Below are 15,543 nucleotides of genomic sequence, written 5' to 3'. Positions count from 1 at the left end.
AGTGTTCTTGCCTGGAGAATCCCAGGGATGGGGGAGCCTGGTGGGCTGCTGTCTCGGGTTGCACAGAGTCAGACAGGACTGAAGCGACATAGCAGCAGCAGCAGCCCTTTATGGTCAATGCCCTGTAACTCTCAGTTGGTGGTTTGTCTTCACTTTGTAGTGTCTGTTGTACAGTTTTTAATGTTAATCTAGGTGGTTTATTTTTCCTCTTTGAAGAAGGAAATAGAACTGACTGAGGGTGTTCTGTCTTCTCTACTGCCTCCAAGTCCTAGGAAAATGTTGAAAGGGGAAAATTGATGATTCACTTCTCTGACTACAATAATAAATAATAGGCGATGTTAATAGGAAAAAAAAAACAACCTCAGGCTGTTGTAACATTTTGATACCAGAGCTTTAAAAAGCTGCTTAAATGTCAATTTGTGCTAAATGACAGGCTCTAAAAGAGGCCTGCAAAATTAACTGTCAAGGTTATAAATCCCAAGAAAAAAACCTAAACCTTGGGTCACATGAACGTCTGCCAGGACTGGGTAATTTTCACTTTAACCACTTTTTAGTTGACAGGAGTAATCTGTAAATGTCGGAACCTTATTATTTACAGGACAGGGTGGCTGAGTCATCTTGATAGTCAGAGTGAAGAGTTTAAGTGTATTGTGGATCATTTTAATGCTGTAATATTAATGGGGAAAGCACACACAGAAGGAACAGAGTTGAAAATAATGGGTCTAAAATATTAATACTAATGTTTCATCTAGAGAGAAGGAGGTTTCTGGCCACAATGGTAACTACTTTTACGTGAAAGCTCATTATCACATAAGGATGCAGATTAGACTAGAAATAATAAAGATGTCAGTTTTTACATTTCAAAAACAAAAGTGAATCCTTTCATACAAAGATGTTTCTGTGATTGTGTATCTTATGGCCCCACATTCTCACCCCAAACTGCATACTTAACTCTTGATAAAAATATGCATGTGTTTCTAGTTCACTTATTAATTTTGAGAACTTATATCATTTTATTAACCAATTCAAAGTAGTGACTTTGGCTATAATTAGCATTATTTTTTACTCATTTCAGTTCAGGCACTCAGTCATGTCCAACTCTTGGCAACCCCATGGACTGCAGCACACCAGGCTTCCCTGCCCATCACCAACTCCGGGAGCTAGCTCAAACTCATGTCCATTGAGTTGGTGATGCCATACAACAATCTCATTCTCTGTCGTCCCCTTCTGCCTTCAATCTTTTCCAGCATCAGGGTCTTTTCTAATGAGTCAGTTTTTCGCATCAGGTGGCCAAAGTATTGGAGTTTCAGCTTCAGCATCAGTCCTTCCAATGGATATTCAGGACTGATTTCTTTTAGGATTGACTGGTTGGATCTCCTTACAGTCCAAGGGACTCTCAAGAGTCTTCTCCAATACCACAGTTCAAAAGCATCAATTCTTCAGCACTCAGCTTTCTTTATAGTCCGACTCTCACATCCATACATGACTCCTGGGAAAACCATAGCTTTGACTAGACAGACCTTTGTCAGCAAAGTGATGTCTCTGCTCTCTAGGTTTGTCATAGCTTTCCTTCTAAGGAGCAAGTGTCTTTTAATTTCATGGCTGCAGTCACCATCTGCATGATTTTGGAGCCTCAAAATATAAAGTCTCTCACTGTTTCCATTATATCAGTGCATAATATTGGAAAAGACTCTAATCAACCTCTAAACTAATAATTGAAGAAACTTATTCCTCTAATCTTTTAAAAGTGACCTCCTACAAGCTCCATTCCTCTTCTAAACTTTTTAGGGCAAGATTCCCAGATGGCTCTAGTGGCAAAGAACTCTCCTGTCAATGCAGGGGATGCTAGAGATGCAGGTTCCACCCCCGGGTCGGTAAGATGCCCTGGAGGAGGGCATGGCAGCCCATTCCAGTATTCTTGCCTAGAGAATCCCATGGACAGAGCAGCCTTGCAGACTACAGTCCATAGAGTCGCACAGAGTCGGACACAACTGGAGTGACATAGTACGGACGCACGCATACAAGCCCTATGTCATGAGATGGACCCTTCTCATAGGACTGGTCTTTTATTGGCTCCACTGTTGGGGGAACCAGCAGGCCAGGTGCACCTAGAGTTGATCAAGTACCTCCTGTTGTTTCTGGATGATGATCTGTTACCCAGTTCTACATGACCTTGATCCTAGTGTCATCTTCCAACTTATAGACTTAATCCACTCCAACTTGAACTTGGACTCTAGGCAGCCTTGGTTCTGCAGATGGTTCTTGTTTCTTCATCCTTGGCATCAACCCCAATCCAGTTCTTCAACCTGTTCTAAATGGTGATAGGTAGCAGTTTTAAATCATTATAGAAATGTTCTCTCCCAACAGTTTGTTCTTTTTAATTGTAAGCATTGACACGTTGATGGGAATGGGGACAAGTGTCACCTTCGGCTCCCTCAGTGCTTTTGTCTCCCTTGGGTAGGTTGTTTCCACCTGTTTTAATGCTAGGAGCTCTTCTCCCTCAGACAGTCCAGCTCTCAGGGGTGGGGGGCGGTGGAGATGGGTCTCAGATTTCAAGTCAAAGGCTTTACATTCTTCTCCACAGTGGGGGCAGCCCCAACTTGTCCAACCCAAAGCCCAAGCTACTCTCTTGGGAGGGAAAAAGAAAAATGCTTTCCTTCAAGGACAGACAGGAGTGGATGGAGTAGAGGTGGGGCACCCCGAGAAGTTCCCTAAATGATATAAAATCTAGGGAGGCTGTTTTCATAGTTGTTGCTGTTATTGTTGTTATCATTGTTAGGCTTTTCAGATTGCACTCAGAAAACTCAGGTCTGTTCATCCAAACATGGATGAGCTTCCATGATAACAACGGAGCTTCCAGGATAACAACGCTTCAGTTCACTTCCCTTCAGTTCAGTTGCTCTTTGCAACCCCATGGACTGCAGCACACCAGGCCTCCCTATCCATCACTAACTCCTGGAGTTTACTCAAACTCATGTCCTTTGAGTTGGCAATGCCATCCAACCATCTCATCCTCTGTAATCCCCTTCTCCTCCGTCTTCAATCTTTCCCAGCATCAGGGTCTTTTCCAATGAGTCAGTTCTTTTCATCAGGTGGCCAAAGTATTGGAGTTTCAGCTTCAACATCAGTCCTTCCAATGAACACTCAGGACTGATCTCCTTTAGGATGGACTTGTTGGATCTCCTTGCAGTCCAAGTGACTCTCAAGAGTCTTCTCCAACACCATAGTGCAAAAGCATCAATTCTTCAGCAATCAGCCTTCTTTATAGTTCAACTCTCACACCCATACAGAGTGAAAGTGAAGTCGCTCAGTCGTGTCCAGTGCTTTGCGACCCCATAGACTGTAGCCTATCAGGCGCCTCCATCCATGGAGTTTTCCAGGCAAGAGTGCTGGAGTGGATTGCTATTTCCTTCTCCAGGGGATCTTCCCGACCCAGGAATTGAACCCAGGTCTCCTGCATGCCGGCAGACGCTTTACCATCTGAGCCACCAGGGAAACCCAACATGACTACTGGAAAAAACATAGCCTCGACAAGACAGACCTTAGTTGGCAAAGGAATGTCTCTACTTTTTAATAGGCTGTCTAGGTTGGCTATAACTTTCCTTCCAAGGAGTAAGTGTCTTTTAATTTCATGGCTGCAGTCACCATCTGCAGTGACTTTGGAGCCCCCCAAAATAAAGTCAGTTACTGTTTCCACTGTTTCCCCATCTATGAAGTGATGGGACCAGATGCCATGATCTTCGTTTTCTGAATGTTCAGCTTTAAGCCAACTTTTTTACGTTCTTCTTCACTTTATGCCATAAGGATGGTGTCATCTGCATATCTGAGGTTATTGATATTTCTCCCGGCAATCTTGATTCCAGCTTGTGCTTCTTCCTGCCCAGCATTTCTCATGATGTACTCTGCATATAAGTTAAGTAAGTAGGGTGACAATATACAGCCTTGATGTACTCCTTTCCTGATTGGGAACCAGTCTGTTGTTCCATGTCCAATTCTAACTGGTGCTTCTTAACCTTCATACAGATTTCTCAAGAGGCAGGTCAGGTGGTCTGGTATTCCCATCTCTTTCAGAATTTTCCACAGTTTATTGTGATCCACACAGTCAAAGGCTTTGACAGAAATAGATGTTTTTCTGGAACTCTCTTGCTTTTTCCATGATCCAGCAGATGTTGGCAATTTGATCTCTGGTTCCTCTGCCTTTTCTAAAACCAACTTGAACATCTGGAAGTTCACAGTTCACGTATTGCTGAAGCCTGGCTTGGAGAATTTTGAGCATTACTTTACTAGCGTGTGAGATGAGTGCAATTGTGTGGTAGTTTGAGCATTCTTTGGCATTGCCTTTCTTTGGGATTGGAATGAAAACTGACCTTTTCCAGTCCTGTGGCCACTGCTGAGTTTTGCAAATTTGCTGGCATATTGAGTGCAGCACTTCCACAGCATCTTCATTTAGGATTTGAAATATCTCAACTGGAATTCCATCACCTCCATTAGCTTTGTTCTTAGTGGTGCTTCCTAAGGCCCACTTGACTTCACATTCCAGGATGTCTCATTCTTAGGTGAGTGATCACACCATTGTGATTATCTGGGTCGTGAAGATCTTTTTTGTATAGTTCTTCTGTGTGTTCTTGCCACCTCTTCTTAATATCTTCTGCTTCTGTTAGGTCCATACCATTTCTGTCCTTTATTGAGCCCATCTTTGCATGAAATGTTCCCTTGGTATTTCTAATTTTCTTGAAGAGATCTCTAGTCTTTCCCATTCTACTGTTTTCTTCTATTTCTTTGCATTGATCACTGAGGAAGGCTTTCTTATCTCTCCTTGATATTCTTTAGAACTCTGCATTCAGATGCTTATATCTTTCCTTTTCTCCTTTGCCTTTTGCTTCTCTTCTTTTCACAGCTATTTGTAGGGCCTCCTCAGATAGCCATTTTGCCTTTTGCATTTCTTTTTCTTGGGGATGGTCTTCATCCCTGTCTCCTGTACAGTGTCACGAACCTCCGTCCATAGTTCATCAGGCACTCCGTCTATCAGATCTAGTCCCTGCAACAACACTTAATAGGTGTTAAAAGTTCTCTCCAAGGGCTTTATGTGCAATTCATCCTCAGAAAAGGAGCTGACCCAGAGGCACACAAACAGAAGAGAGACATAGAGGAAAAGGTCGTATGAGGAAGAAGGCAGATACTGGACAGTAGTCACGAGTCAAGACAAAAAATACTAAGGATTGCCAACAGCCACTAGAACTAGAGGAGAGTCATGGACCAGATTCTCCCTCAGAAACTCCGGAACGAACCCATCCTCACATCCCCTTTATTTCAGACTCTGGCCTCCAGAACTGTAAGAGGATAAATTTCTGTCATTTTGAGCCACCAAGTTTATGGGACTTTGTTACCAAGATTGTCACTGTGGTAGTTAAACAGTCATATTAAGAAGGGATAAGGCCGCTAATTTATTTCTGGTGTCCTTAATTATTTTGATGATATAGCACTACTATTTGCAAATCATTTATCAAGCATTTTTAAATTGTAGTTTAAGAATATTAAAGCAGCCCAAGTTGCAAATTCATCTTGACTGACGTTATGGCAATGTTATTTGTCTTTGTTAATGCTGCAACAGGGAACAGACATATAATGCATGATTTCCCCCTTTTAAGTAATATTATTTTAAACTTAAACAACTGAGTAGATGGAGCAGTATTTTTCATAGACTTTGAAGTCTTGAACCTGAGATATTTTTAGGTAGAAAAGCTGAAATAGACAATCTTGATAGATAGTGATGCTATTTTCTATGTTAAAATTTCTTTTTAGCTTTTTAATCTTAAAAAACATGTGTGAGACAATTCTTGTTAAACAGTCAAACAATATAAAAGTATATGGAGAGACAAGTGAAAAACTGGAATTTTCTTTTTATGAGTATGTTCTCTTTATGTGTTATGAGCACAGATCCTTCTCTGTTATTGAATATTTTCTGATACTCTATCTTCACTCTCCCCTTTTAAAAACTTTGTACATTATACCATATAGAGGTTTGTTTTGGTGTTGTCCAACTTATTAGATTTTTTTTCTTGATAGTTTCTGCATTTTGTGTCTGTCTTAGAAAGATTTAGACACATTTGTGTCTGTCTTACCAAGATTTTGAAATTTTCTCATTTAAAAAAAAATCCTTTTGTGCTTAGATATTTAATTTTATGTTTGATAGGGAGAAGAGATTGAAATTCTCCCCACTCATATAGCCAGATGTCATATTATGTTCAGAAAAGTTCTTCATTTCCACACAGATATTAAACATCAGCTTCATCAAGTATTCCACTGTGGAAATGGAGTACCAAGGAGCATCCAAAGGGCAATTTCTGGACTCTTTAGTTTGTTTCACTGATCTGTGTTTGTATATCTCAGTGCCAATTCAATATTCTTTATTATTAAGGCTCCGAAGTATATTTAAATAAATGTTAGGGCAGTTCCTCTCTTATTCTATTTTCAAACATTTCTGGATATGATTGAGTATTTTTTTCCTTCCAAGTGAACTTTAGAATAAGCTTTTTAAGTTACATACACAGCAAAAATCCTGTTGGGATTTTGAATAAAATTATATTAAGTTAATAATAACTCCCTGGGAGAAAACCATTCAAGAACAAGGTGGGCCACCGTATTTATTCAAATATAATTTTATGTCCTTCAGTTGAGTTTTGTATACTTCATATACTTTTTAAACAGTCTTATAGGTGTCTTTCTATATATTTTATATTTCTTTTGCTATTATAAATAAATGGTAGCTTTTCTACTATATTCAAATAATTGATTATTACTAGTATATCACAAGTTTATAGATGTTTTTACATCTGCCTGTGTTACTACAACAACATGTTACTAACCCCTCTAAAAACCTCACAGTTTTTCATTTGGTTTCTCTTGATCTTCTAGGTAAGCAAACATATTTCCTTATAACTAATGATAGTTTGATCACTTTTCTATTATTTATCTCATTTATTTAATTACCTAATTGCATTGGGCAGGATCTCTGGTACATGGTTGAATAGTTCTAGTAAGAGTAGACATCTTTGTCCTGTTCATGACATCAAGTGGAATTACTTCCAGTGTGTTCACATTGGGTATGATATTTGTTCTTTGTTTCTGGTAGATATCCTTTATGAATTAGGAAAAGTTCTTACTATTTCTGGCTTGATAACATTTTATTTTGTGTTATTTTTAGTAAGAGATGTTGAATGTCATCAAACAGTCTTGGGCCGTGAAATTGATAGTTCTTTTCTTTTTTTTTTTGATAGTTCTTTTTTAGTCTATTTGTCTTTGAATCACATAGATTTATTAATGCTAAATTATCTTTGCATTACTGGTATAAACTCTGCAGTTTTTATCACTTACGCTGGTCAGCTGATACTTCCTTTGGCTCCATCATCTTTGTGCTTGGATGTAGCCTCTATTGCCCAACAAATGGATTCTGAACAGTCCCTGCTTCTTCATACCAGTTGCTTCCAACTCAAAGTCTGGAGTTGTGGTACCAGATGAGCAAAGCCTGGGTCATGTACCTCTTGCTCTAGCTTTGGGAGAATTTGGGAAATATCATAGGTAGCATGGGGAGCCTTTTTGATAGGAGATTGGGAATTCCCTAAATAAAGGACTAGTTGTCAGACACCAAGCAACTCAGAGGAATGACTAATGTCTCTGATAGTTCTGATGTGTTACTTTAAAAACAAACTGCTGGGTTCTGTTAGATAACATTTTATTTAGGATTGTTACATCAGTGTTTTTAAATGAGATAATTTATAGCATTCTATTTTTGAGCCATCCTTATTTTTGATATAAATTTAGGCTGTTGTTATAGAATGATACTGGAAGATTTTCATGCTTTCTATGCTCTGAAAGGGTTTATATAACATAGTAATTACCTGCCTTTTATAGGTTTAGTAAAGCTTATAAAACCATCTGGGATTGGAGCCTATTTTTAGGACGGAACTTTGAAAATTGTTGCAATTATTTTTACAGAATATTGCTATAGTCACACTTATCTCTTCTCTCTGTTTCAATTTGATAATCTATATTTTTAGAAAATAATGTCATCTATATTTTTAAATTAGTTGATATTAGAAAATTTAGTATTTTTTTTTTTGTAATATAGACAATCTCCTCTGTATTTGTATTAGATTGGTACAAAAGTAATTACAGTTTTGGACTGTGAATTTTAAATCATTATAACTGGGCTCAAACACATCTTTATTAATCAAAATAGGAACCATTACAATCAACACATTTTTGCCAACAAGAAGTAAGTTTCTTTATTCCTGTGGCATAAAGATCCATGCTTCAGGATTCAACCAACTCTTGGAAAGCATTTTCTGCCTCTTGCTAGCTGTGGCAGTGTCTTCCCTGCAAAAAGCTGTCGAGATGCTTGAAGAAGTGGCAGTTGGTGAGAGGTCAGGTGAATATGGCAGATGAGGTAAAACTAAATAGCTCAATTTGTTCAGCTTTTGAAGCAGTTGTGTGACATGCGGTTGGGCGTTGTTGTGAAGGAGAATTGGGCCCTTTCTGTTGACCAATGCCAGCTGCAACTGTTGACGTTTTCTGTGTATCTCATTGATTTGCTGAGCATGCTTCTCAGATATAATGATTTTGCCAGGATTCAGAAAGTTATAATGGGTCCGATGGGCAGTAGACCACCAAAGAGTGACCATGACCTTTTTTGGGTGCAAATTTGGCTCTGGAAAGTGCTTTGGAGCTTCTTCTTGGTCCAACCACTGAGCTGGTCATCAATGGTTGTGGTATAAAATCCACTTTTCTTTGCATGTCACAGTCTGATAGAGAAATGATTCATTGTTATTGCATAGAATGAGAAAAGACAATAGGCACTTCAAAATGGTGATTTTTTAAAATTTTCAGTCAGCTCATGAGGCACTCCCTTACCGAACTTTTTCACCTTCTCCAATTTGCCCCAAATGCTGAATGACCTTGAATGGTCAATATTGAGTTCTTTGGCACCTTCTTGTGTAGTTGTAAGAGGATCAGCTTTGATGATTGCTCTCCTCTCAATTCGTCATTGCTGGCCGCTGTGCTCTTTTTCAAGGCTCTCATTTCCTTCGCAAAACTTCTTGAACCACCACTGCACTGTACGTTCATTAGCAGTTTCTGGGTCAAATGTGTTGTTGATGTTGTGAGTTGTCTGCTCTGCTTTATGACCCATTTTGAACTCGAATAAAAGAATCACTCGAATTTGCTTTTTGTCTACTGTGGTTTCTATAGTCTAAAATAAATATAAAATAAATAGCAAGTAGTAAGTCCTTAGCAAAAAAAGCAAAGTGAGAAATGTGCATTAAAATGATGTATAATATAACCACATTTATTTAAGAATGTATTCCAATATCAAACAGTAAATTTCAATAATGTAAAACCACAATTAGTTTTGTACCAACCTAAGAAATATCTCTTTTCTCATTACTAATGGTATTTATTTGTTTTTTTCATTTATTCTAAACAAAAGATTCAAAGCTATTATCTATTTTATGGAGCTTTTCAAAGTGCTATGTTTGATTTTATCGATCAGTTTAACTCCTTTATGTTTTCTATTGCATTCTTTTAAATTTAATTTTTATGAATTCCTTTTTCCTCTGAAGATATTTTATTATTGTTTTTCTAGTTATTTGAGAAATTAACTTATTTACTTTGTTTTTTCCTTAAAATTACAAATTACATCAAGCAAATGAGACTTTAGAGAAGGATATGTCTATATTCCCTCATACAACTTAGATAAATCTTAATATTTTGCAATATTTGCTTCAGAGACCTTTTTAAGAAACAAAATATTTCAACTGGTAAATCCCATATATCTTTCACAAGAGAAAACTACTACCCTAAGCTACGCATTCATCATGCTTTGCTATTTGCTACATTTACACGTGCCCACAAGCAACCTAGAGTTTACATAAAGTTTTTAAGCTTTATATAATTGGATAATACTGTATGTATCCTTTTGCAAATTGCTTTTTCTAAACACATAATGTTTAATTTTATCTATCAAAATAAATGTAGCTCCAATTTATAAATTTGAGCTACTCCATGGTTTCCTTTGATGAATGGGTCACAATTTATTTACAGTATCATGTTGATAAATCTGAGGGAAGAAATGCTTTATCTATAATAACACTAAAATAAGCAGAAGAACGACTGTAGAAAGAGATATTAGAGTTCAGACATTGCTATAAGAGTACAGTGAAAGTGTAATAGTGAATGTGTTAGTTGTTCAGTCGTGTCTGACTCTTTGCAACCCCATGGACTGTAACCCCATGGACTGCCAGGCTCCTCTATCCATGGGATTCTCCAGGCAAGAATACTGGAGAGGGTTGCCATTTCCTACTCCAGGGGATATTCCTGACCCAGGGATTGAACCTCCAACTCCTGCATTGGCAGGCAGATTCTTTACTGCTAAGCCACCTGGGAAGCAGGCAGAACTTCAATTGACATCATTCTTGAAAATTGACTACTTCTTTTGCTGTTTCTTTGTCAAAAGATTCAGAAATTTTTTTTTGTGGGACCCAAATGAAAACCACCTAGATAATGTAATTGATGTTTTAATTAAAGTTTATTTTTCACTTAGTGGTTATAAATTTTGTAAAGCCTGTTTATTTTCAGTCTAAATTTAGAAAAATAAAAATAATTTTTAAAAAGTTGGATTTTTCTGAGGTTAGGTAGGGATGACTTCAAGTAGTTCTTGTGAATGCCCTCAACTTTTGTTCTTTTAGAATGTAAGGAATACTGATTTTTTGTCTACCTACTTTCTTATATTTTCCTTGTATTTTTTTTTCCTTTTTCTCTCATCTGTTACATTCTACCTTAACTGAATATAGTACAGACCTAAAATATAGAATGACTTGATGTTCCCTGTTCTAAATTTTAATATGGAATATTTCTATTTCCTCTTCAGTATAGAAATTGGTTTTTGATGGATTTTTACTTAGGTCAGAAACCTCAATTTAAAAATATATGTATGTGGGTCTTCCTTAACTGATTTAAGGATTTGAAAGTAAAATAAATCCCCTGAAAATGGTAGCTTTATGTATTGTTTCACAGAAGCCCTGTTCTATAGGGCTGACTAAGCTGCTTGGTTCATCTGCATCATGGCATCAAATCTTTCATTCAAAGCGTTATTCAGTGTCTCCACATCAAAATTACACATATATATCTCTATATATAGATATGTATATGTATACACACATATGTATCTATATATACTTTAAGATTTCAAAACAACTCTTTGGTTCTAAACCTTTTGAACTCAAGAAATATATATGGATTATTAAAAATAGATTTCTTTAACTTTAGGCATGTTATTGTAGAGCTAGAAAAAAAAAGTGCAAATGATGTTGCTAAAGCTGGAAGACTAAGAAAAAATGGTTGATATGCAGAGAATAAGAATGAACTATAGCATTTTGAAATGTATTATCAAAATGTATTTTAAATTTGAAAGCAAAACTTAAAGGGCAGAGTTAGTCTCCAAAAGATAGGGTCAAAGAGTTTGAAGCGAATCTTGCCATTCATAAATGTTCCTCAGAGGAGATGTCAGTGGGTGAGGAGAGCAGAGAGATGGATTTCTCTTTACTGTCTTTTCTTGTCAGCTGACTTGGGAAAGTGAGGAAGACAGCCTGGAGTTCCCACTCACTTCTCTGTGATGTAAATCGTAGCATTGAAGTAAACTGCTGAGACTTAGGTTTGCTCCTGCATTGAGTGTTTCCTCTGTGTCCGGCAGCCCCTGTGCAACATTCTATACATTGGTGAACTGAATAGACATAGATCCTGCCCGTAAAGGGACTTCCTGTCTGAGCCATTCATTTGTTTGAGTACAGAGGGAATTTTTTTTTTTAACCTATTCTTTCTAGACTAGAGTTTTTTTACTGCTTTGTCCCTCTATTAAAAATCTGGAAATGATCTCAGGTGGCCTCAGCCTGCAATGGCTTGGAGCAGGGCTTGGATTGGACCGAGAGATTGGGCTGGGTCACAGTGGTGAAAGCACCAGATTCTAGCCTCTAGACCAGTGGTCAGTGACAAGGGCCTCAGTCCTCTGGCTTTACAGAAAAGAATTCCCACAAAGACGAAAAGTAGTGAAACAAGTGAAGTATTTATTAGGAGGACAAAGAGTACAGTATGTGTGGATAGACACACGGGCAGATTCAAGGAGAGAGTCCCTGAGTCACACCCTTGTAGCAGTTTAGATTACTTTTATGGAGTATTTCTTCCAGGTTTCGTTTGGTCAAGTATTTTGATTTGCCTGGTTCACAGTCCATATTTGGTATACCTCAGGATCCTCCCATGTGTGTGTGTGCATCTCTTAGCCAAGATGGATCCTACTGAAAGAGCAGCTGAGTAGACTATCCCTTGACATGACTCTCCTTTCACTTCCAAGGAGCCTTTTCTGCACGTGTGTGATCAGGGAGGTCTCCAGACTTCAGAATGAGAAATATGTGGTCTGTGCAGTCTCCAACCTCCTCCCTTAATTGCCCTGCTATTCTTGTCTTTGGAGTTTCAGTCAATAGAGAATGACTCTCCAATTGCTTAACCCTGGGGGTCCCATCTGCCTTCTGCCTCAGAAGCTGTCATTTGTCTTCTGCTTAAAGGATGAATGTGTTTTTTGTCTTATTTAGTGGCCTTTCAGAGACGGACTCAGTGAGCATGACCCAATTAATAACAGTAAGACAGAGGCAGCTGGGAAGGTGCATGGTGTAGGCTCTTCCTGCACCCGGGCACTGGACAGACACTGGAGGACAGATATGTGCCGGCTGAGATCTCATCCAGTAGGTAAAACATAGTGCCTAAGAATAACAAACACTTGCATAGCATTTAGTATGTCCCAAGCATAAACGATGTTTACTTCACATCATAGCCCCACGAGGTAGACGCTAGAGTCTGCCTTTCTGTCTTAATTCAGGAATCAAACAGATTCAAATAACATGGGGTAACCTCTTAATTGGGCTTGCCTGGTGACTCAGATGGTAAAGAATCCAGATGCAATGTGGGAGACCTGGGTCGGGAACATTCGATCTCTGGATTGGGACAATCCCTTGGAGGAGGGCACAGCAGCCATTCTTGCCTGGAGAATCTCCATGGACAGATGAGCCTGGCAGGGTACAGTCCATGGGGTCGAAAAGAATTGGACACGACTGAGCAACTAAGCACACACCCTCTTAATGAATTCCATTTTAGGGATGAAGAAACTGAAGCATGCAGAGGTTAGTGACTTGCCCAAGGTCACGTGGTTGGAGAATTCATGGTTCAAATCCAGGTAGTACGGCTTTAGAATCTGTGTTCTTAACCACTGCACTACTCCCTCCCCACCAACCCCGGTAACTGCTTGCTATTAAATTTCCAATACTCGTTTCATCCCACTTGACTTGTCCTGCCTTAAGACCTCAGAATTGTCCTGCCTTGGAATTCGCCATACCTTTGAATGAAAAGTGAAAAAAAAGTGAAAGTGAAGTCACTCAGTCGTGTCCGACTCTTTGCGACCCTGTGGACTGTTGCCTACCAGGCTTTTCCGTCCATGGGATTCTCCAGGCAAGAATACTGGAGTGGGTTACCATTTCCTTCCCCAGGGGTCTTCCTGACCCAGGGATTGAACCCAGGTCTCCCGCATTGCAGGCAGACACTTTAACCTCTGAGCCACCAGGGAATCCCTTTGACTCTACAAGGGGATTTTAAACAGAACAGTGTGTATCTCTAGCTAGAAGGTTTGTGATTGTTGCCCTGGGCTACTGTACACTTTATTTGGAGAAGTGGGGGCAGAGTGGTGAGGAGGAGAGAGAACTTTGCTGCTCCTTTGCCTTTAGGGTTACTTTTCTACTTTGACAATGGGTTATGTGAACTGATATCCCAAGGGCAAAATAATGGTCATTCCTTGACCTTCAGTCTTTTTGAGTGTTGTGGTTCACGATTCCTAGCTGTTTAGCTTGTTGGCCTGGGTTCGGACTCCCCAGCATTGTCCCAAATTTTGGTCTCTTAGACTTTTTATTTCTTCCTTTATATGGTTTCTTCTACAGCAGAGATCCTCAACCTGGGATCGTGTATCCTTAACGCATTGGCTAGAGATGGGGAAGCCTGTGAAATTCTTAAATTGTATACAGACTTTTATGGATATGTGTCTGGAGGTATTTCTTTTTTTTCAAGATGGAGAGAGCCTGTATTTTATTAAATTCTCAGAGGAATTTCTAGCTATGAAACCAACCTAATTTTATAATCTGCTCATTTTTAATCTATTATGTGTATATTAAGTAAACTGCCTTAAATTATTTTTAGAAAGGTATATGATAAAAATATAAAATCATAACTTATTTGAAGGATTCATCATTAATTCTTTTTGTCAAACATACTCTAATGTGGTGCTATGGTTTACATTAACCATCTATGCCCAAATATAACTTCTCCATTCATTTCTGGGAATGTTTAAAGTGATTGTGATCCAAGATGATATCAATCTATTAGCAACTGTGTTCTACCTGAGGAAAATGGTAGAAAAAGATGGGAGAGAAAGAGCCTAGGAAGATGACATAGATTTTGAAGGAAGGGCTTCCCTGATAGCTCAGTTGGTAAAGAATCCGCCTGCAATGCAGGAGACCCTGGTTCCATTCCTGGGTCGGGAAGATACACTGGAGAAGGCATAGGCTACCCACTCCAGTATTCTGGCCAGGAGAATTTCAAGGACTCTATAGTCCATGGGGTAACAGAGAGTCAGACACGACTGAGCCACTTACACACACACAGGTTACAGTTGAAGGAAGGAGTGATACCACTTCTGAAAAGAAAGGATGGAGATAAAGAGAGATTCTAACATGGACAGAAGGTGAGATGAAGGAATACACAAGTAATGGCTCAATATTTTCAGGAAAAAAAGAAGGGGAAGATTTTAAGTATGTGTAAAAAATTAAAAAAGGAACTGGGTTTAGTTCTGATATATATATATATATATATACATACATACATACATACATACCCTATTGAGATAAGAAGACTCAATAAAAGAGTAACAAAAGAAAAAAGTTAGGCTGTCAGTTCAACAGTTCAGCAAACTTCTGTGAACATTACCGTGATAAGATGCTCTGTAGGCACAGGGTCAGAGAAGATACAGTCCCTTTTCTGTGGGTGTCATGCTTAACACAAAGGCTACCACCAGGGCCTAGCTGGAAGCAAGTGAAAGTGAAACATTAGCATAAGCCCATGGCAGTCTTCAACAATGTTTGTTGGATTTAGGAGGAGAGGAAGTTGAGTTAAAGTCTTGAAGTTTCAGGTTTACTTACTGACCTTATGATATGAGTGTTCCAGGCAATAACGATCTTTGTGAACAGGCCATTAGACTAGGAAAGATGTATAGACTAAGGGAAAACACTGTTCCTGTGTGGATGGAGTGGAATAGGTGTCCAGAAAGATGGTGCTGCCTTGCTGGGGACCATCAAATTAGAGATCTGCTAAGTGATAAGAGGCCCCACAGTTAGGTCCTAATGGTGGGTCACTGAGACAGTGTGGAGGGATGCTGATGACCAAGAAGTGTTCTAAAGA

The 15,543-nt window shown here is 38.8% G+C and overlaps 1 long non-coding RNA gene across 1 annotated transcript; it reads right to left on the bottom strand.

The window, feature by feature from the left end:
• Window positions 1-12,096: 12,096 nt before the first annotated feature.
• LOC133246111 (uncharacterized) lies at window positions 12,097-15,526 on the bottom strand. Its single transcript, XR_009735913.1, has 3 exons — window positions 15,289-15,526; window positions 15,073-15,167; window positions 12,097-12,806 (listed from the first exon to the last, which is right to left on the bottom strand). It is a non-coding gene; the product is annotated as an uncharacterized LOC133246111 (long non-coding RNA).
• Between the last annotated feature and the right edge of the window lie 17 nt (window positions 15,527-15,543).

This window comes from Bos javanicus, chromosome 4 (genome assembly GCF_032452875.1).
Source record: "Bos javanicus breed banteng chromosome 4, ARS-OSU_banteng_1.0, whole genome shotgun sequence".
Lineage (NCBI taxonomy): Eukaryota > Metazoa > Chordata > Mammalia > Artiodactyla > Bovidae > Bos > Bos javanicus.
Note: the sequence above shows the minus strand (reverse complement) of the source record. Positions and strands in the feature narration are given on the sequence as shown.